We start from the raw sequence: 24333 nt of genomic DNA on the forward strand, positions 1-24333 counted from the left end.
AGTAAAAGAACTGTTGAATTTTTAACTGTTAGTAATATTTTATGAACACGATATCTGAGCCTAGTCTGAAAATTTTATGAATATTGAACTCCATTTTGGTTCCTAATAAAAATATAATCTTTTAAAATGATTTCAATAATGCCAATAGCTCTCCTTCACCTAACACAATACATAGCCAAAGTCAAAATCTAGTAAAAACCAAATTTTTATTGCAAAAACATGTTGACAAGTATCGCAAACGTCTAGGAATTTAAATTACAATAATTTTGGTTTATATACCAACATAGACTTTCATACATACAGATTTCGTATTCATTCAGGCTCATTCATTCGCCAATGCTATCATTTTCCATTGTCGGGGTCAGTCTTGTAAAAGATCGGTCCCTTCTTGTGTGCCATAAATTCGCCGTAATTATAAAATGCTTTGAGACTAAAAAACGTCTCATGCTTTGAGACAAACTCTTAACACTCTGGGCGTTAGGGCACTTTTGGTGGAATCTGGCAATCTGTTGATTAAATGAACACCAGTCAGTTCAGTAGCTGTCTCTGCCTCTTGTCTCATATTTATGTATGTCTCGGTCCCTTGTTAGGGCACATTTTGATTTACAGAACAGAATTATTTGCAAAATATAGAAACTCGGTAAAGTCAACAGTTGCAATTGTTTGATAGCTTGTGAGCAGGTATTTCTTCAATAGCGACAGCAGAGTGGTTAGAAGACTCAATGGTTGTACTTCACTGAGCTGTTGATGATGAATTGTCTGTTGTTGGAGAGCAGACTTCTTGCGTGAGGTACTACCAAAGAATGACAACAGTGACGTCTCATTTTTTGTTAGCCTAAAAAAACGTTTATTATATAATAGTATTCTAGTAAATGCATTAAATAATATTTTCAATATTGGGGGCTACACTTGTAATTATTTTCCGTTTTTATTTTAATTTAAGTACAAAATAGTTAGACTTCAATGTTACCATCAGCTAAAAAACTAAATAAATATAAATATTTTATTTTCAGGAGATATTGCCTGTTGAGACCTTATAAGATGTAAATAAAGCGGCATATTTAAATCTTTATTTGTTTTAAGAGGTATTTTAAAATGTTATTTGTTGGTTCAGACCACAAAACCGTATTTAATTTAAATTTATCTTCAAATACGGCTATGGAACGGCCCTTGTTTTTTTTATTACAGTATAGGGCAGATCCGTATAATTTGGACAAAACTTGTATGACCTAGTAAAAGCATAAGCAAATTTTTAATTTAAGATCACTTTTATTGATTTTCCCCCCAACATTTATAATGTTTAGTTCTAAGTAGAAACCTGATGTAAATTAGTCATAACCTTCTAATAAGAGAGTAGTCTCGCTGTCGTTCGAATTTTACTAATACACTTTCAGTGATCTTAGGCGGATAGAGTAATATTTGTAGAAAAGAGTCCCCTCTCCTCCGACTATTTATATAACCATATTTTGAGTCACGCGCTCTAACTAAACGGCCTACTGTACTTTACCATCGCAAATGCATTAAAACAAATGACTACCCAAACACCCAACTCCATGTTCGTACATTAAAATTAAAAACAAATTAACCCTCTTTTTAAAAAAACCGTTAATTTGTTAATAATAATAATATTTCATATTATATTATTTTACATAGATTTCATTGTAAACGAGACTGCGACTTCTATAATTATTTAAAGCCACGATAAAGTTGTAAACCCAGCTACATACAGTACAACAAATTAAATGAACACGTAACATATGTTTTTGTTTTGTTTTTTATTTTAATCCTCTAGTAACAAAATGAGTTACTCAACTACTAGTAATCATTGACAACTTACAAGCAATATCAACTATGTTACAGATTGAATTCGTTTATAACAATATAATGAGCGCATTACCTCTTATTCAATGTCAAATAACATGAAACTTGGCATTTATGTTAGGCTAATAAAATTGACAATACAAAAAATGTAATACCTATTATTACTTTACATTTCAAAATGGGGGAATTTTTATACATCAAACTTTAATATCCAGATATTTTTTGTAATCCTACATAAAATTTGCAAGAATACGTATTTGTTTCAAATTTTATTACCAAGCTAAGGTTGCCAAATTTGTTTAAATCGTTTGAGAAATAAAATAACTACATCAGTTTTAGTTGATCAGTATTTATGCTTTCTTATATGTGGAAAGCATATTATTAGGCCCAAGTCCTAATTTTTGGTTATTTATTGGTTATTGCACAGTTAAAAACGGTTTTCTAGTTAATAACCTAAAATTGTCAATTATTTCCATAATAATAGTAGTATTAAAGTTTATTTCATTACAAAATTATGACGTATTGTAATTTTATTCTTTGTTACATTTGGATTTGATTGGCGATCTCTGTCACTATTTATTCCATTCCAGTAGTAATTATGTGAAAGGTGATTATGTACAGCAATGAGGAGTACGCTCATATGCATTAAGCATACGGCGCTGCTTGGAAAAACCAGTGCTGAAGCAAAGAGGATTTGCATGGTTTCTTGGATATGTCTATATCCCAATCGCGACTTTTGAAGTTGTACATTGCCATTTAAGAGAGGCATTAACGATTGTAACCATTACTAAAGAAAGGGCTGTTGAATTAAACAATTAAATGAAGAATATATTTTGGAAAATTGTTGAGGAAAGTCCAGGAACAAGAATATGAGTTCAATATTCTGATTGGAAACTTACAACTCATATTCAGAATCTAAATAATTTTAAGAAAGTGGTATTTTTACAGAAGAAGTCACATTTTTTAGAAATGATATAATAATTTCTCATAACATACATACTTGGGAACTAATGAATCCTCACGAATCTGTGATTAGGTCTCACCAGCAAATCATACTAGGAAATCACTTGCTGTTCGTCATATTTCTTCGGTCTCAATGGCAACATTTATCTAGAATTTATAGAATAACTTTTTCCAGTTTATTAGATGAAATTCATATTGCTACAAGAAAAAATATATGGTTTATTCATGATGGTGCATTATATTTCAGTAATATTGTGACTGATTACATTGATGCCACAAACCCCTTGAAATAGATTGGGCGTGAAAGGAACTGTAAAATTGGCCAGCTAGATAACTGGGCCTCAACCCACTGGATTTATTTTGTTGGAAGTATGGACTTAAATATACAGTAATAATAATAACCATTATTTATTGCTATAAACAATTAAAATACTATTTCAAACGTCATTTTTAAAATACTGTTTTCAAATTAATACTACCTTAGTTAATCATACAAACAATTACAGTCAATTACAAACAGAGGGTATATAAAGCATAGGCTTTTGATGTACAAGAATTTTGCTCCTAAAGGTGCAAGGAGGATCAAACAAACAGATCCTGGGATCTTTGAAAGACCAACAAATTACTTATCCCACCAACGTGAAGCGTGCATTGCTTAAAGAATAAAGAAGGTGACACATTTAGCAGCATTTGTAACTTCAAAACTTAATGTAAATGTTATGTAAAAATAAAATTCTTTATTATATGTTATCACATTAAAATTTTTATACATGTTTGATTTAATTTAACAACAGCTGTTAAAAATATAATGACCAATAAATAAAAATAGGACTTGGTCCTAAGAATTTGCAATGAGATATGACATTCTGACCAACTACAACTGATGTAGTTACTTTATTTTTCAACAGATTTAAACAAAGTTGGTATTTTTATTCACGTTATAATTAAATTTTCAACGAATACATACACTTGCAATTTTTATGTAGGATTAAAAAATATTTGGATATTAATATTTGAAAATAAAAAAATACAAAACACATATGGAGAGACAGAAATTAAACGATAGGACATATATGTTGATATATACTTCTTTTTCATATATATATATATATATATATATATATATGATATATATATATATATATATATATATCAGTTGTGGTCAAAAAGGGTAATAAAATGGAAATGCAGTCGCAGGACTGACCGACAGAAGTGACTACTACTTAATAACGGGCGCTGTATATATATATATATATATATATATATCTGGAAAAAGTATGTTTCCTAATTATAAAATACCCATTTTTATATTTTTTTAAATAATATACGGCACCCAATTACGTTCCATCATTTTTTTTTATTTCCACATATATTATGTTTACTGTGAATATAACTGAGTAAAGGTTATAAATATAATGAACATAAAGACTAATTTTCCTCCTTGATTAAATTACACTAATTTGTTAGTTTGTTAGCTAGAAAAGATCTAATCAATTTCATTTTAATCCTTTCAACATACATCCGTAGCTCGCCAAAAGACGTAGTCACTTCAACAAGGAGCGATAGTAACCTCTCACCCCCACGACTGAATAGCCACTGAACGAAAAGGAGAAGCGCGCTGATTTCAAAATGTCAGAGATGATAAAAATGTCAAGATGTCAATGATAAATCCTACCCCTAGCGGCAACAGAGCGAACATGCTTGATACGTAACTTTCCATGACGCGAAGCGAAATTGTGCCCCAGTGCTATACATATATTCATTGCCTGCCAAAAGAAATAGTCAGTCCAATAAAAGTTCAATTATACACTATTTCTACAACTAAATATTCATAAATTATAGTATAATTTGAAAAAATTTAGGGCCTCTAAGACTAATTCAGTTTTAGAGGTTCAGTTATTTAGTATTGGAATATTTAATGTCAGATCAGACAAAAATAATTCTTGTACTTTTTTCATAAACATTTTTTAAGCGTACTTAATATTTACATTTTTTACAAAAAAATATGTTTCTAAGTTCACTATTTGTATAAACAGTCTACCATTACACAAAACCTCTTTCAGACATGTTTAATATTTTTTATGTAGATCATTACTTCGTTTAAAAAAATATGGGTTCTCATTAACCCATAAAACCATTGTAAGAATATAAACCCATAAAAGAGTGGGGGAAGTTTTTCATACTGTAAACTTTTTTTCTAAAGTTCGTTCCCGTAGAAAATGTTCTACTGTTGCTTGAATTTTTACCTAGTTTTTATTTGTAAGATTGTTACACATGGCACTGTTATCACATCATGGTGAATGATCTGGCACGAGAAAGTACAGATCAATATGTTCTGGCCATTTATGTGGACGTCAGTGCCTACTCCGGCGTTATCCTGCAACCCCGCACTGCTAGAAAAAAGAAAACCCTCCCTCGAAATGAACGTTAGCAAAGCCTATACTTCGAGGTGCTAGAAAAATGTAATGTTGGCCTAACTTTCTGTCCACACAATATCTCACAAGCGAACTGGCCTATATACTTGAAATGTTGCATGAAGTTTTCATCCCTATATAAACAACATCAAACTCACGTGTCATATTCCCATATTCGGCAGTGTTAGAGAACATTTTTTTTTTATTGGTAGTATAGGGACCATAATGGAATCTAGAAAATGGCAGAATACATAAATTTGTAAATAAATATGTATTGTAAACAATTTGTAATGTAGTGTGACAAGAGTTTGGCAAACAACCTCATCAAAGCCTATTACGCGTATGTTTTATTTGTATATTAAGCTATTAAAAGTATGTAAATCTTCCTTAGCTACCCCTCAAGGTTCTAGCAAATCTATATGTCTATAAGTCAAGGTTCTTATCTATATGTCTGTAGGTCTGGATATAACGAATTGAGCTTATAGACTCGCCATCGCTATTTCGCACAGGACTGATTTAACCGTGTCCCATAGCGGCAGTGGTAATGTATAGATAGACAGAATTTAAACAGAAATGTGTATTTATCTTATATATTTTTTTAAGTAATTACTTAAAACAACTTGTGGGTTTCTTCATACACTGTAAAGTGCCCTCGAAGTTAAAATACATCGTAATCATACAGGAAATCAATTTCAATACAACTGCAAAAGTAAGCCGACATGACATTAAGTGAGGTGCAAGGAATGAATGTTTAATGTTAATTATAATTAATATTATTATAGCAAAATAATTCCAAGGAAGATAATCTAGGTCACAAAATTACACGTATTTGCATAATTTCTGTGTTTAGCAGGTTCTTGTAATAGTGTTAAGTAAAATTACCCGTAATTTTGACCATGCACTTAAACCTGCCCGTGTTGTGCGCGTGCGTTTGTGTTTGTGAGTTTCGTTGACCACTCAGTCTTCTTCTCTGAGTCTGATATCATTTATCACATATTAAGGCAGCGTACCCTCCCCGAGCGGTTCTCAAAAGTGGTTCTACATATTTCCTTTACTACTTTGTTCAGCAGCTTAGTTTGAAAACCCAAGACTGCTAGTTAAACAGCGGTTATACTGTTTTTCCTAAAATCACACATGGAATTTGAAAAGCATTCACTTTGACCTTCAGATAATAAATAGTGACTCACGTACCGTAATTCCCAGCAGTCAAAGATTATTGGTAAACATAACGATGACGATATATTTACTTATTGTTGATTAAAAGTCGCTATGGACTTTACTTCAGAAGTCGGAATATTTCCTCACCCATCTCCTCCATTTCAACCCCAACCTTTCCATTTCCCAAATGAGACCTTTATACAACACCAATGCAGGCAACCTAATTTATAAATTTCTGATTGATACACAAGATTTTTTTTCAAATTTTTGATCAGTTTTTTTTAAATAGTGTGCTTGGGTGGACTCAAAATATGCTCGTTAATTTTGCGTAGAATATTTTTGTGTTTTTACGAGTATATATAATTTATTATTAATTAATTATATTAATTATTAATTTCTTGATATGTATAATAGTGATTTACAGACATAACTAAAGGTATGTAAAACTCTATACAGACAATCTGATTTCAATGAAAAGCTTTTACACTCTAAATGTCCTTTAGTAAATTTAAAATATATTCCGAATATACGGCTCAGTTCCATGTCACACAACGTTTTAGTCTTAAGATAGTACTTTTTTGGTTTAAAACCTAAGGTAAGGGTCAGCGGTTGAGAATATGAGATTGGAGAAATAAAGTTTTGTACTGAACGAAGATTCGATTGCTCCAGAGGACGTTGATACTTGTGAGCAGCAAGAATATTTCCCAGTTCGTGACCGTGATATTGATTCTATCTGAAATATTCTACTTACTTCTCGACTTGAAATTGTTGGTGCTGCATCAGCGCAGGATTAGTCACTACAGATATCTTCTCTCTTCCATCTGCAGACGCGGACGATTGTTAGTCACATCCAGCACAACCGTCACCGTGATGTCCCAGACTACAAGAAGCATCTTTATTGCCCGTAGCGATCTCTTGCCGTTGATTTGCCATGTTTCACGTTATTTGTTCGTTTTTATTGTTTTGAGATTCTACTTGCTATAATCACGGACTCACTGCAGTTGCTTGTTTCGTTAAATAGTCACGGAGCAAATGGTTTGCTGAATCAAGATGATGCCCAGTCCCTCCTCTATTGTCTTTTCAGCAACTTCCTAAACTTTTGTAATTGACAATTATTGCTTTTGTATATCGAATGTAAATATAGCGTACCACAATTTCTAAGTAACTCTAATTCAGTACTTTATAGGTAAAATCCACAATTTTGTTCATTAAGAAAAATACAGGATAAAATGAATTGATTTTCCCTTGTTGCCACGATGTTTGAAAATAAGAAATGTTGTTAGTATCATCCTTATTCAATGCTTTCACTCTATAAAATGTAAAACAAATTTGAAAATAGTGGTTAAATTAATTTATCTTCTGATCATGCTGTCATGGAGCAATGTTTTCCCAGAACAATTAATTGCATGTAAGATGATCTTTCGATTAATATTTCTCAACTTTAGAGATCAAGTTGGGATTTTTAACTACTTTAGAGAGCAATAGAGCGTAGATCGAAGAGATTTTCATAATAAGAATTTGCCCATAAATTATGCGTGAAAGCAAAACAAACAAACAAAGACATTTCCAAATTTATAGTATAATTAGGATTAGCATATAGGATAACGCGCGGCTTATGGAAATAATAGCAATACCAAAAAGAGCCCAAACAAGTTGCAACTTGGTAAAAGCATTGATCTTACTACCTGAACTACGTTTATTAGCCAGCTTGTTACGCCATTTCTTTCAACTCTGCTATCTACGAACGTATAAAAATAACAAAATGTTTTCTGAATGGAAAACTTTCCAAACTTTGGAATCGACAATAGCAGCCCAACCTCAATCGGTTTAATTACGTCTCCAAATTCAAATTCAGAGAAGATGCATTAATTCCTCCGCAGTCTACTTCTGGGAAATAATGATATCCAGCGCTGGTTTTCAAGGTCGAATCAGAACCTGAAGACATGAATAAGAACATGTTAAACACTTGTATCGCAGGCTGATTTGAAATTTTAGTTACGTTTTTATATCAACACTTCTTCATACTTCCTCTTACGTAGCCGTATGTAACACATCTTTCGCGTCATTAAATAAACAAAATGTGGCTAATTGAAATTTATACAATATTTATTATTGGACCATTTTAGATTATTAATTGATCGTAGATTCGTGCTTTATTTGCCGCCAATGCTACAATAGAACAAAGTACCTAGTGGTGCACATATGTTAAAATAATATTTTTTCAAACTAAATTTCGGAACATAGCCCTTTAGTACATCCCTTTCTATGTAGGAACTTGAAGTAGAAATTCAAGGACATATTATAATCGGACCAAAGAGAAAACCTTTTTAAGATGCCAACGATTTACTACAGTATGTATATAACAAATGACTGGAAGAAATAAAATGTTTTATGTGTGTGCATACTTAACATTTATATATATAAACAGTTTTTATTTGCCTTATTAAAAATATATATTTTTTTAAAACTAAATTTTTAAAAATATATTTTTTTTTTTCTATAAATAAAAATATCACAAACAAAAATTAGTTGAGCCACTTTAACCCACCAGGCGCGAAGCTGGAATAAAACTACTCTCTTCATCATGTTCTCCATTTCATTTATTTGTGAAGTAAATTTTATGAACATTGAAGAACCTTACTCTTAATTGTGAAAACAGCTTTTTCATTAACCACCTGTGGAGGACGCGTGAACTAGATCACTTTATATCTCAAAGGGAGATCCTGATTTTAGAAATAGTCAGGATCTAACTGTCTCAACGGAGAAGAAAAACATTAATTTGATAATGCCTTTGAAATATTAAATAATACTTATTATTTTTCAAATCCTGCGTCAATCACACACATATTAAAACGAATGTGATTATGTGGGGGAAGTAGTAATGATGTTAAAGAGAATTTTTTTTATTCACTGACAATCAGATAGAGAGTGACTTTGCTACAGTCAGTGATTTTCACACCAGGATGATGGCCAATAATTGCAATAACATGTCATTGAAACATGCTCTGTCCTGAAGGAACAGTATCGAAACAATACCATAGGTATTTTTAAGGTAGTCTTTTCGGTAGCTGGGCAAGGAATCTGGTCCTGTCGAGAGTAGAATGAATGCAAAGTAAGCATTGAAAAAACCATAGTGCGCTCGTGGACTCAAAACAAGGTAATCCTGAGTGGGTCTCGTGAAGAAAACGTGAGTGGGAATGAATAAGAATTAAAATAGATTAATACTGTGTATTTCAGCCTTCTTTTTATAAGTATTATAAGTAGTATACATTTGCTATAACTGTTTTGTTATAATTAACGTAACTGGCAATAACAATTCTTTTACTGTTATCAAATGTACTTATACGACCCAGTCATGGTTATTAAGTCACTAAATGTACTTTCAGATAATATTTTACTTCCGTTTGAATGCATTTATCTTTTATAATCCATTGTAGACAATCGTCCAGCTCTCCTAATGTAAAGTTAAAATGTAGAATATTGCTCTTGAATATTGATCATTAGAATAATGCTTTCATGGTATAAATCTTATGCTCTTAATAGCATTTTAATAAATTATAATGTATTATGTTAGATAAAATAGTCATAGCTGAGCATATCCTACTTTTATAAGTGGCGGGGCTAAACATCTACTACCGGTATAATTTATGGTGATAAATATTTAGCCAAATTGGCCTACCCCAGACCCGAAGACAAATTCACGTGAGATCTGTCCGTCTCATAGGTATTTATTCTATTAATACTATAAATGCAAAAGTTAATGAAGAAAATGTGTATTGATATTTGAATGTTTAGTATTTGGATGTTCGATACTCAATCACAAAACATCAAGCTGATATACTTGTACGAAATTTGGTGTGGGTATTGCTTTTATAACAAAATAATACATAGGCATAATGTCTATCCTGAAATATTTATCCTATAATGTTTCAGTTGTTAGGCAGAGAACTGCAGCAGGCGAAAACCGCGGGTAACTGCTAGTAGTAATATCAATTTAACAATAAACTATGAAAGTAATTTAGTCCTTACCTTACTGTTTTTTAAATTTAAAACCAATAGTGAAGTTGCACATGTTTTTGGTGAAACTATTTTAAAATTTAAATAGTATCGTCTCAGGATAAATATTTTGTGATCATCAGCATCCATAGAGTCAAAATTCATAGTCTAGTTAAAGGTGTATTGATTATGAAAATAATTTGGGGTACTTCGTGATGTGAAGGAAGAAGGATGTGTTAAAGATTTGGGCTACAGTGATTATATTTTTCCATGTTACTTAATCACAAAAAAAGAGTATGATAGCATAACGTATAAGTTATCGAAGTAGTATCGAGACAATCACAAAACTTCAAATACAAGGTAGTGCTCAGTAACAAATACATCTTATCTTTTTAGAGTTGATAATTAACGATTTATTATATCACTCTGTTGCTATGTACTGGCACCGTGCCTAGAACGAATTATCCTAAGGGAAGAAATCCTAAAAAATAAATTAGGGATAAATTGTTTTTTCTATTTAAATTGATAAATAACACGTAATGCTTCTATTTTAGATTTAGATCTCCAACACATATTTCATACCAGCATATGAACATAAATATTATCAAAGTGCAATCCTATCATTGACCATAACATTTGTTATAGTAATCCTTTACGGATCCATATCCCTATTTTTGAGGCTATAGTTTCTTTGATGTTTTTCTTGTTTATAAGGTCCGTAGTTTATTTGCGTTTGTATTAGTTGTCATACTAATCAATTTAAAGTTACAAACCTAATTTTGGCTGAAAACTCACAGTTTTGAACAAGTGAGTATGGCTTTTAATTCATGAATGATTGTTATTTTATACCTAGAAAACTAGAACGAGAGAACAATTTAAAAATAATTCTGAATGTATCAGATGGATGTGGTAATAACCAACCTTTAAACCTACCTATACCTAGAACTTCAGATAGATTAAAAAGATAACTGAAAGTGCTCTTGAAGACATTCCAAAAACTTGTAGCCAGGCTACCAACTTCAAGAGGCAGGTTTTAGTAGTGGAATTTGAAGAAGATAAATATGTGAGAAATCCTACATATGCCCATAGGACAATATTGAAATGAGAGTTACAAATAACACGTTTTTCAAATTGTTATCCTCCAATTTATGTACACTTATATGGCATGTCATACATTTCATAAATAACTGTAGCTATTTCAGAGGTGAATTTTTTTAAATATTATTTACAGATAAATAGTAAAAATTTAGACCAGAGATTATATATAAAAAAAGATATATTGTCCGTTAAAAAATGTTTAATTAATTTTTGCAATTTTTTTACTGCAAGTATACTTTTCCTGTATTGCCGAATAATTTGTTGAAAGGATAAAAACCATGGTCTAAATGTGTATAGTAAACCGTTACGTATGAGTAAAAAGCTTTAGCCCATCTTTGCTAGTTATTTTCAAATATGTGCCTAAGTATACATTGTTCTTAGGCTATGACATTACTGTATTTTTCCAAAAACTTTAGCGCGCAGATAAAGAACACTATTTCTTTCACTAACTCTTTCAGGGCATTTGAAAATGTGCTTTCACGTACACTTTATAGTTGTAACCTTCAAAAAGTTGGTGTAATATTTGTTAGGAAGCTTTTTTGAATAATGCTGATGTTATGTGAAACCGTAGTTCTTTAGTGCAAAAACAACATAAACCGCTGACGTCAAAATAAGTGAAAATCTAACAACTAATTATAAAAATAAGTATGAAGGAAGAAACAACGCAGGCATGATATGATGAGGATTAATTTTAAAAGTTTAATATATTTTTATTTATTGTATTATTGAGTTACACAAGAATATTTCTTTATCACTTCATGATTAAAGGGCATAGATAATGATTTCATAATATACAGGGCACCAGGGATTTCCCCACGGATGATAACATTTTTATGATTACTAAAATTGCACAAGAATATTTCTTTTATCACTTCATGATAAAAGGGCATAGATTAATGTATAAAAGGCCACCAGGGATTTACATTTTCTCACGATGATAACATTTTTCGATTATCGAAAAGCTGAGATCTGCTGACCTGGTGCTGAGGTTGTGTGGTTCCCCTGCCCGAATACCGTATATAAGCGCATGCCGCCAGCCTCAGGTCACACTCAGCACGATGTGGTACATCTTGGCACTCACCCTCCTGGCTACGGCATGTGCCGTTCCCACGCCCAAAACTTGTGAGTATTACTGTTGCAATACTGCATTACTTTGTCATCAATAACTACAAAATCGTGTACTTTGTAAACACATAAACTGCTAAAAAAAGGAACCATTTACTTTTTGTTCATTAATTACTTTTTACTTGGCTGTAGGCTATGTGAAATACATATACAGTATCTCATTTCTAAATAGTTATATAAGAAAGTTATATAAGTATATTTTCATGTATACAAATATTTTCCTGACCCAATTTACATATCTATAAAATTTAAGCCTGGCAGTGCAATTTTCTGACTGCGTTCCTCACAGTGAGTAAAGTATCTCAAGGAAAGGAAATTTCAATACAACTTTAAAATTTCACCTCTGCAATAGATACCATAAAGAGACGTCCCCGTAAGGTGAAGGGTGCTGGTACAGTGCGTTTTAGATTGGATAATTTTTATATTTTAGTCGCAGCCTTTTGTAATTTCAAGCAATTAAAGAAATTAATTTGGGCCGCCTTAAAAACAACCCATAAAGATGATGGCTGAAGGTTAGGATTTTTTTTCAATATGCATTTGAAAATTAAGTAATGACATAACATTTCTCATATAAAAAATATAAATGCCTTAAACATATCACATTAAAAAGTATAATATTTAATGTACTATCCGTTTTAAAAAATCTAATTTTATTAAGTCGTAGTTTGTACAAAACCTCAATAATAAACTTTGAAGCCTAAAAAAATAGAGTTATTATTTAGGGACAAACAAATATTGTTTTAATGTGTTTATTGTGAACCGTAAATCAATATTTATTATATTTTTTTTGTTCTAATGAATATTTTTTCATTCCAGAGAAATTGAAAATCTTCAAAAGTGTATAAGTTTACAGTTATCTTTTAATTGAAAGTTCATAAGTAATAAAATGAACTTAAATGACTCCTGGTTGACAAATAATAAATATAAGTAGTGTTTTTTTTCTATTTCGTAATTTTATTTTATATTTTCTTTATTGTTTTGCTGATTACTAATTTGTTTACTACTTAGTTAACTAGTAAGCCAAAGTTTGACAAAGATAATATATATATAAAAACACAAAACAAAAACAAGGAAACCGATATTTATATTTATATATATATAAATATCGTTTCCTTGTTTTTGTTTTGTGTTTTACTGTCGCACCTGGTTCTGGTTGTTGTATCTAAATAGTTTGATTGGAATAATAAATCGATAAAATGGAATATTGAGACCCGGTAGAATGTCTCGAAAGTTATACAAGCTATACAACTCATTGTCAGGCGATAACATGTCATATAATTGTACTAAATTTGCTTATTCCGTGATTTTCTAGTTTCAATATTAATTAGCTTTAAGACCAATGTAACACTGTTAAAGTGTATTATTACACTATGCTCATAAGTAATTAATGATATGACGCAAAATAGTTTAAACTGATAGTAGTTACATAAATAGTATAACTTTTATTTATGAGTCTTTTTCTGTTGATTTTATAAAAACATTATCGTTTGAACGGATTGACGTTCGATTTATTTAATTGGGAAAATTCCTTCATCAATTTCAAAGGAAAGCCAGGTTCTCTACTTACACAACGCAAACCGGCTCTTGGATCCTGAACTATTAGTTTATCAGATAACCGCGGAATAATTAATAATGATTGTGTTTGTTGAATTTTGGAATATTTTTGAACATGATAAATCAGGAGTGAGGGATGTAAATACAGAATTATATACAGTGGCAAGGCTACATTATGCAATATTACTGTTTTAGTAATTTGAGCGTTTTCACATTGCCAGCAACAAAAGTGGAAAATCTCAATTTAGAAAAGATGAACGGTTGGAGGAAATTGTTTATGAAAGGTTGTAAGAACCACAGTAAAGGATGTTTTTATTTTGCTCGATTTTTTGACAAATCATCCCACTTCACGCAGCATCTGAATTAATTTTTATGGACATTGGTTTATTTTAATTGTAGTTTTTGTCATTGCCAGTTTTCTTCCCACGGTTAAGCCAAAACTGTCAACATTTTAAAATTTTTGAACATCAACACTGTGTAACACTAAAACTGTTGTTAATAAGTTCATCCTAATTTAAAAAAAATTGTGTAATGAAACTAAGTCATGCAAGAACTATTATGAGTATTGAAGTAGTGTGAAAAACCCTCAAGAAGACATTTTTCATATACAGACGAGAAAAAGAAACAATACATGTTATTACGGTTTGTACTTATTTCGATCTAAAAAATACATGTAAGGAATTACCACTGCAAGAATAATTTATTTTGGTAGTTAATATAAATTGTAGTAGAACTGTCAATTCTAGTAGTACTTCATTTTTTACTTCAACATTGTTTGGCCTTGAAGCCGTTTAATGCTTTGTTTTCTTGTTGTAATTTATTGCAATTTTCTTAGGGTATACTAGTAGGCCTGTATAATTAGGGGTGCGGTTCCATTATCATAACCAAGGTACAAAAAGGCACAAGTACATAAGAAGGCTTCTGTAACCCATGTGACATTTTCTTGACCTATAATACACTACGCAGGCACACAGTAAAAATTCCAAATTAGAAGCATCTTATACTATCCAAAAAATCATGGTTGAGTAATGAGAACTTCAGTAGTGGGTGACTTGATGAAGAAGATTTTCATCACCACTTATTACCATGTTCTCTTTTTTAGAAATCAGAACAAAACGCATTGTATTATGATAACAGAAATGGAAGGAGAGATGTTAAAGGATGGAACCCTTATGTGTAACATAGACAAAACTAATTGATATTATTTCTATACTATCTTTATTGGCTTGATCAACATGTTTGATATATTACGCATGCGTCACAATGGCAAACCTTATATATTTTACATGATTGTTGCAGTCAAGATATGCGTGCCTCACAATGCCTACGATGCCTGTCAGCAAATGGTGGAGCAAGGAAAATCTGTTGGCGTTACCATGACTTGCGTCGCTGCTAGAGACAGGTAATAAACAAAGCTAAACAAAAATACATATGTATGTATACACGTAGTGTACATCAACGTTGGATGTGTCTACATCTACATCTATGGTATACACAATTCACACCTAATTAAATTATAAAAACTATAATTTATACGTTGAAAAGTGACTGTCGACTACTATAATTTACACAAGCATTCTCAATTTGCATGTTAATAAATATGTAACAACGATTGTGACCTTGACGGGTTTGGTAAATGCTAGTTGCATCACCAGCACTTGTGTTAATTAAATTATTCAAAAGGAGTTCCTGCAACAATGTTAATGCAATATATGTGCAAATCAGTCATTCCAAAAGTATTCAGAAATTGCATGCGTTGGAAAAATATTTAGCTTAAAAGTTTTCAGCGAAGTATCCTTCGTTAAAAGTTATTAAAAAAAATAATTACATTAGAACTATTACGTCAGTTGAGGTTTTTTATATTTGGCTATTCTTGAAGTAATATGCTGTAACTCATTGTCCATGCTTCCGGACTGGACTGCATGACAAAGATGAAGAAGCATGAGGCGGACTGGGAGGCAGTGGATCCTGAGGATATGTACATTGCCGCTAAGAGGTTCGGAGACAACTTCAGCATCTTCAAAGAGATCCGCACCAAAGAAGAGCCAGAGGGTAAGGTTCATGACTGAATATTGTTCTTATTAAAATTGATGCATTTTGATTTTGCATTCCCAGAGTCATGGAGAGTACTTACTAACAGTTATTTTTCTTTTAGCTGAGTTCCGGTACGAGGCTGTTGTCGTGATCCACAAGGAACTGCAGATCAACAGTATCGAAGAACTGCGAGGTCTTAAGTCATGCCACACCGGGGTAGGCCGGCACGTTGGATACAAAATCCCTATCACCAAGGTACTCTTGATAAACATGACGAAGTTACATTTATTTAATAAGAAATTGGTGTTCTCCTAGTGTTATTTTACTGAAACAAAAGTTTTCTTTGGTAGTAAGGTTATAATTACTGTTTGGTTCTAGCTGACAAAGATGGGAATCCTGCCTCCACTGCGAGGTCTTAAGTCATGCCATACCGGGGTAGGCCGGCACGTTGGATACAAAATCCCTATCACCAAGGTACACGTAATAAACATTAGAAGTTACATTTATTTAATAAGGAATGGGTGTTCTCCTAGTGTTATTTTACTGAAAAAAAGTTTTCTTTGGTAGTAAGGTTATAATTACTGTTTGGTTCTAGCTGACAAAGATGGGAATCCTGCCTCCACAGAACGACACAAAACTCTCTCCTCGGAGAATGAACTGAAGGCTTTATCCACTTTCTTCAGCAAGTCTTGCATCGTGGGCAAGTGGTCCCCAGACCAAGAGATCAACGAGAGACTCAGTGAGTTCCTTTTGATATGTTAATTTAACAATACAATCCAGTAATGACTATAATCTGAGTTTCCGGTTCCGGAACAACTAAAGTTCTTGAGTTCTTGGTTTATCTTATCATATATTAAGAAGAGTTCACTTAGCGTGAGTGTTGAAATGTGCTTCATTTCACCTTCCGCTCAGTGTGGCGTTTGAACTCTCACATTGCTATAGATTTTACTTCTTGAATCTGGAATAGACATCCCTCTCAATATACCCAATAAGTCGATTTCCAAGTCGTTTAAAACGAACGTTATACACCATTTCGACGTAGGGACACCTAGACTGTCCGGTTTACTCATTAGCCATCCAGTGCACTTAACATGAAGAGGTGTTCTTATTGACTCATCACATTTTTGGATCTCTTAAGATGGAAATGGACTCCAGACCAAAAGAGACAAGTCTGTGACGGTGTCAGATTTCAGATCCTGTACTGAGCGAAAGATGACTGGAGCTAAATCCTACATTGGAATTTAAACCTAAATCTAACATATCTGAACTACCAGATGGTGTTATTCATATTATTGTTTTCATTTCTCAAACAGAACAGCAGTACAGTAATCTTTGCCAGCTCTGCGAGTTCCCGGACAAGTGCGACTATCCCGACCAGAACTCCGGGTATGAGGGAGCACTCCGCTGCTTGGCTGTGGGAGGAGGTGATGTCGCCTTCACTAAAGTCATCTTCGTCAAGAAGTTCTTTGGCGTGAGTACTCATCTATCTTGTTTTCAATGTGGTATGATCCAGATTACCATCATATATGAGCTAATGTTGTTTAGCCATTCAGCAAATTACATGTATAAACTGAATTGTCTACCCAATTATTTCTAAATTCTTAAACAATAACATTTATTTTGGTAAATTAAATATCTTTTCTTGAGTCAATTATATATTTCATAGCTAACCGAATTTGTCCTAAACTTAAAAATATTAAACATAAAAGTATTTTTAAGTACAAAAAACACAAAATTACATTATAGTTCACACACAATTATTACAGGTTGAGCTTTACAGACTAAATCTGATATTTTCTTCTTCTTACACATTAGTTTGTCAGTAATTATAAAAATATACAAACATTGATAATCTGTATATCCTTCAATCGAGGCTCAAAATATAGTTGGATGTATACCATTGGAAATATTTAGAGCGATACCACCACTAAATATTCCTGATTCTCAAATATTTTCAAGGTTGAATCTAAAGTCTCTATTGTTCAGATGGCCTACGGATCGCAACCTGCCGCGCATTCCAACTACAACCCCGACGACTACTCTTACCTGTGCCCGGACGCCACCAAGAAACCCGTGAAGGGCGAACCCTGTGTCTGGGCGGCAAGGCCCTGGCAAGGTTATATGACCACTGAGCATGACCAGGAGCAGGTGACAGCTCTCAGGGATGCGATCGCCAAGCTAAATGCCCTTGGAGAGTCAAGCCATGCCGACTGGATCTCTTCGGTGTTGGCCCTCAATAACTTGACTCTGACCAAGGACAACAAGGGGCCCTACACTCCCCACCAGTACCTCATTAAAGGTGGGTAAGGTCCATTGAAGACCTGTTGTAACCTTACCTGAGCAACTGATTGAAATAGCTTTGAATCTAGGAGAAACCTCTTTCGTTGATAACTGTTTTTCTGTGTTCAGCCAAGTTTGAAGATGTCATCGAGCGTGATGTGTTGGAGCCCCGACGCTTGGTTCGCATGTGTGTGACTGGTGAGGTGGAGGAGGCCAAGTGTCAGGATCTAGCCAGTGCTGCGTATTCCAGGGACATCAGGCCCGGCATTTCCTGCGTCTCCAAGCTTAATCTGGCCGAATGTTACGCTGCCGCTAGAGACCACCAAGTGGACATCGTCTCTGTGGATGCCTGCTTGGCCTTCAATGCTGTTAGGTAGGTCACTTCCTTCTCCTAATCTCCTCCAAGTCTGAAATTCCAAACTTCACTCTCTTTGTTTTACCAAATATTGCGTATTAAGTGCAGAAACGAAATGCTTGTTCCATAACTTTCTGAGGAGTAGAAAACTATATGAATCATAAAAATCGAGTTTCTGCAAAACAAGAGTAGTCTATTTAAGTAACAAAAACTGAATAAAAGCTTACATAATTAATATATAAATTGTTAGCAAGGAGAATTCAAAGCGATAGCAAATTACAATGATGTCTTCAGAGTAAATATCTTTCAAAACACTGTTAATTTCAAACTCAGACCTTCTAACTTTAAATGATCACGAATCATTTTATTCATTGAACAAAAGTTTTTCGCAGACTTCAGTTTTATAGGTTACTTTAATTTTATAGTTTACTGTAATTGTTTGACATTCTAAACCACTTTAAAAATATATTGTGTGATTTGCAGTCACTACCAGTTGCAGCCAGTTCTGATGGAAGAGTACGAGAACGACCACAAGACCCACGCCGTGGCTGTCGTCAAGAAGTCTTCCAACTTCCAATCCTGGGCCGATCTCAAGGGCCACAAAGCCTGCTTCTCTCATGTTGGCAAGGCTGCTGGTGAGTTGTTAAAATACACCAACAGGATTGGTAATTAGGTATTTTGGAAATGTTTCGATCTGAAAGTAACTGATTTTAATGATATCAAAATATTAAAATTAATCCTTTTCCTTAAATGCAACTAGATGCTGATACATCTTTGACTATTTACACACTTAAGACAGCATTATATACTAAGCGATGTACTACGAAACACTTCCACGATCCCGATAATAATAAAGGAATTACAGGTTGGTTTACATACAAAATGACTTTGAATTCCAACTATAAATCTAGTAATTTAAACATTGCACTTTTTTTACACACTGCTACAAATTTTTACAGCTCAAGAAAAATGATTATTGGTTTATTATTACTGTTTAATAGTAGGTAGTGACAACTTTTAGTACTGAGGTTGCAATTACTATCGTACATATATTTGTAAAAATATTATTTCATTGCTTTTATTTTTGCAGGTTGGGTTATTCCCGTCTACAATCTTGTGACCAAGAGTCTCATCGAGAAAAACAACTGCCCCTATACCAAGGCTGTAGGTGAATTCTTCTCTGGCGGTATTCAAAGTGAGTTTATCTTTCGACTATAACGATTTGTTATCGTGGAATTTTGCCGTTTATTATATTTTATTAATCTATACTTATTAATAATAGTGATTACATTTTATTTTTATTTTTTCAGACTCTGCCGAGCCTTTCAAGTGCTTGTCTTCTGGTGAAGGTGATGTGGCTTTCCTCGACTATGACTCTGCTGTTAGACAAGTTGGTAAGTCAATTGATTGTTCAATTAACATAACTAATCTTACCATTACATTCAAATCATTAATCCAAGAAATGTTTATTATACAAGCAAAATTTTATTCAAACTTCAAAATTTGAGGAATACACCCGTACCAATAAAATGAAAACTATAACGGGTATTCTGCCACTGGGATTAGTACCCAGTGCATTGTTTTACTTCGCGTATGTACTATACTGAGCTATCATGGTTTTTAATGACTAATGAGTGCAATTACGATCAAGACAGTCATCTTTGTCAACCTTAAGCAATTACAAGTACACAAGTTATTCGTATTTATTAATAGTTTGTTAAAGTTATTTTATTTTTGAATAAATTTTATTATTTTCCCAATAATATGCTTGGACATTATTAAGAGATTTATCCCACTTCACTGCTTATATGTACTTTACGTACTTGCATTTTAAGGTTTTCGAACTTACATGCCTGCTAAAGCTTGCCTTAATCATTTAACGCAAAAAGATTTTTATATTTTTAATCCAGAGGTAACTTGGTGACTAGCCAATAATCTAAAATTAATAATTTTTGTGCTAGTCTTTGTCTGACTGCGCTACATCATTATGATTAAAAAGGTAATTGAATTGTATATATCTTCAACGATCCATGGGTTAAAAAACATCACTATATTGATCAAAGAGCACAGAAAACGTTCACTTTACTTTTGTTAAAAATGTAAATAACTGCCATCATGCATAATCAAACAACAATTACAGTATGATTGTTATCGTATTACCTATAATATATTACAAATAAAAATTCTTATAAAATAAACTACGATTATAATAATTACACACAAACGAAAATAAGCTTAAGCAACACAAATTCTATTCTTCTATTGATGCTTATTATTGCTCTCTGGCTACTTAATGTATCATATTTATATTTAAATCGTTTTATAAGGACTGTATTTGTATGGTGTTCTATTTATGGTATCCATAATTTCATTTTATTACAGGCGGGGAGGATAAGTCAGGAGAGTATGAGCTTCTGTGCAAAGACGGCGGACGCAAGGCCTTCAAAGACTTACGCGTCTTGTAACCAAGGCGCTGTTCCCCCCAGAGTGGTAATTTGATTTTACATTCCAACTAAAACAATAATCATTTATATTTTTAAATACAGAAAGCAACAAAGGTTGATTTGTATTATTTGAATTCTGGTTTCCTTAGGTAATATCATATTTCAATACTGCAATATTTCTTGTTTGCTTACAGTGTGTATATTTTTATTTCAAACGTTTTAGAATTAAATTAATTTCCTAAATAAATAAATAAAATATAAAATAAATAATAAATTAGCTCTTGTTTGAGAATGCGAATGTAATATTCAATGTGAATGTTGTGTTTAGCTCCATTTCGCCTCCCTCTTAGTGCGGTGTCTGGAATCTCACGCCGTCACAGACTTTACTCCTGTAATCTGGAGCCATGTTCGTCTGAAGATATCCAAATTACAGTTTGCTGCTTCTTCTCAAAACGAACTCTTTACATCATTTCAATATCAGAAATACTTAGACTACAAATTATGGAGAAATATAGGAGAAGACGAATACGACTCCGGATTCCAGGAGTCATACCTGTGACAGTGTCACAAACCAGAGGAAGGTGAACTGGAGATAAATTCAAAATTCACATTAAACTAGTTTATTTGTAAATATTAAAACACGCATGCTGTTAAAACATATACGTTAATATGACCTTAAACGAAGGAAATTCTTTGTTCCGCAGCTGCTGTCCAGCAAGGACCTGAGTCCCGTGGAGAAGGACGACATCCTGTTCACAATGCTCAGCGCTGCCGACCTCTACCACAAGCACCCAGAGTACTTTGATCTGTTCGGCTCCTACCAGGGACATGACAACGTCCTCTTCTCGGTTAGTATCGACCAGTAGAACAGCTTATTTTGATCTACTCTGATTCTATTCTCAGAAGAACTTCTTTGATTTAAACTACAATTAATTATATTTAATACTTGTACGTAACACCGCCACTACGGCTCTATACTGAGTGATCTTGAGTACACCCATCCTGCCTGTATTCCGTAATCAGTTAACCGCAGTCTACTGTTAAAAATATAAAACAAATTGCTGCTTGTAAGCTCGTCATATATTAAAAAAAAAACTAAATCCCAAAGAATAATTCCGTAAGACTTAAATAACATGGCTTAATGAACGTAATTTTGGGTAAGGTCTCAATTGAACTGATCTTTGAAATCAGACAGTAAGGAACAAGGTGGCCAGGTCAAAATACACTCTGTTCATTAAGAAATGTCAATTAGTTTTACTAACTGTACACTGACCTTGATTGACATTCTTTGAAATATCGTCTGTTTGGTAAATTTGCTGTTTTGTTATGATCTCATGAAAAATTTTAATGTTTTAGAACTCAGCTTCCGGCCTTGAGACTGTTCACCCAGAGACCAACCCTCTCAAAGACTTCACACCAATCCACGACGAGCTGAAGGTCTGCACTCCAGAGGAGGTATGTAACACAATCCAGACGTTCAACATTTTCAGAATTCGTTTCACAGTTCTTTTATACATTCAACAAATGTTCTCGGTTCATTAGAAGATTTTAGTAATCTATTAAAATGGCTTAGAGGCATCCAAGACAAAAATATTTGCAGGAAAGGTCTACTAAAAACTATTATTATAAATGTATTTACGAATCAACTTGATCAATTACGGAATAATTATTATATCAGTTACCAAAACCATAATGGGTCCTAAAATCATTAACAGTTTGATTTAATTCGTGAATATAAGGATTGCAATCATAAAAACGGAACCCAACAAAAAAAATTGAGGTTTATCATCACATGCAATCATAATACTGTGTACAATATCTGTTGTAATAGTGTGGTTATATACATCGGTTAAGGCAATTAACCCTGGAATATTGTTTTTAAAGTACTTTATTTGTGAAATATAAATACAATAATTAATCCCATTACAAAAAATCCCATTACAAAATCTATACAATTTTTTAAACTGAGATTTATGTTTTGAGAATGGGCTAAGGATATTTCTCTATCCTCTTACTATTACTAAGATATATGCTTCGTTATATGTTCTTCTTATTATAAGATAATTCTTCTAGGATCTAAGATGCTTTGGTGGCCACAAAATATAACTGGTTATATTTTCTGTTAAAAGTGTTCTTTATGATATTTTTAGTCAAAAATTATAGTTTGTCAAAAATATATTCTAGTTACTATGTTTCGTCAGGGCACAATAGGCTTTATTCTTTCTAATGTTCTTGATGTAAAATATTTGGAATAACGTGAATCTTACCACACTATTCTATATTTACGTATTAGTGAATTTAACCTAAAACTAGTAATGTCTGAATTGTCTAGTTCGCAAAGGGTCGCAAAAGAAAATCAACATAATTTTTTTATTAGGGATAACTTACAAGCATAATCTACAATAATTTGTCTTAATTTTATAAAATAGGTTTTAAAGTCAATGGAAATCAACACGTCTGTCTGTTTCAAAAACATAATATAGCTTTAGAGATGCCTTTCTTTTTTCAAAATCATTTACAGTACTTAACTGTTATCTCTTTAATACATCTAGAGAAACTATTTTATAGTGATCATAAAATGATACATTAACTTCGTTGACATAATTATACTTTGATTCTAAAAACACCTCCCTTGCTGAAATGTACATTTCTATATTTAAATAAATTTTAAGTAATACAACACAACATTACATAGTGTTTTCCTTGTTTCAGACCAAACCTTGAGAAGACATGTGCCTGCTCCTGACTGACATGAGCTACTGAAAGAGACTGTACAATCATTATTCCTCAACATTCTGTGTTATTATTGCTGTTAGATCCTTTGTTTAAATATAGTTTACAACCTAAATAAATGTTATTTTCTTGTACTTGGCTTTTATTTTATGTCATTTGTAATTTTACTTTTAGTTTGAACTATGTTAAATGCATGTCATTCGAACAATGATTATCGAGGGCTCATTTGTGTGGAACTTTTATTATATGGAAGCTCTCAAAATTTAGTTTTAAGCATGCACACAGATTAAAAAAGACCTACATAACTAAGAAGCTGTGTGCGCCGTTTGATTTTTAAAAATTCTATGTAAGATTGGCT

The 24333-nt window shown here is 32.6% G+C and overlaps 1 long non-coding RNA gene and 1 pseudogene across 1 annotated transcript; one reads left to right on the plus strand and one right to left on the minus strand.

The window, feature by feature from the left end:
• Positions 1–187: 187 nt before the first annotated feature.
• Positions 188–4381, minus strand: LOC124352900. Its single transcript, XR_006921545.1, has 2 exons — positions 4304–4381; positions 188–835 (listed from the first exon to the last, which is right to left on the minus strand). It is a non-coding gene; the product is annotated as an uncharacterized LOC124352900 (long non-coding RNA).
• An 8059-nt stretch (positions 4382–12440) lies between these two features.
• On the plus strand, positions 12441–24109 carry LOC124352899 (annotated as a pseudogene).
• Positions 24110–24333: the final 224 nt, after the last annotated feature.

The sequence above is a fragment of the Homalodisca vitripennis genome, chromosome 1 (assembly GCF_021130785.1).
Source record: "Homalodisca vitripennis isolate AUS2020 chromosome 1, UT_GWSS_2.1, whole genome shotgun sequence".
NCBI classification, from domain to species: Eukaryota; Metazoa; Arthropoda; class Insecta; order Hemiptera; family Cicadellidae; genus Homalodisca; species Homalodisca vitripennis.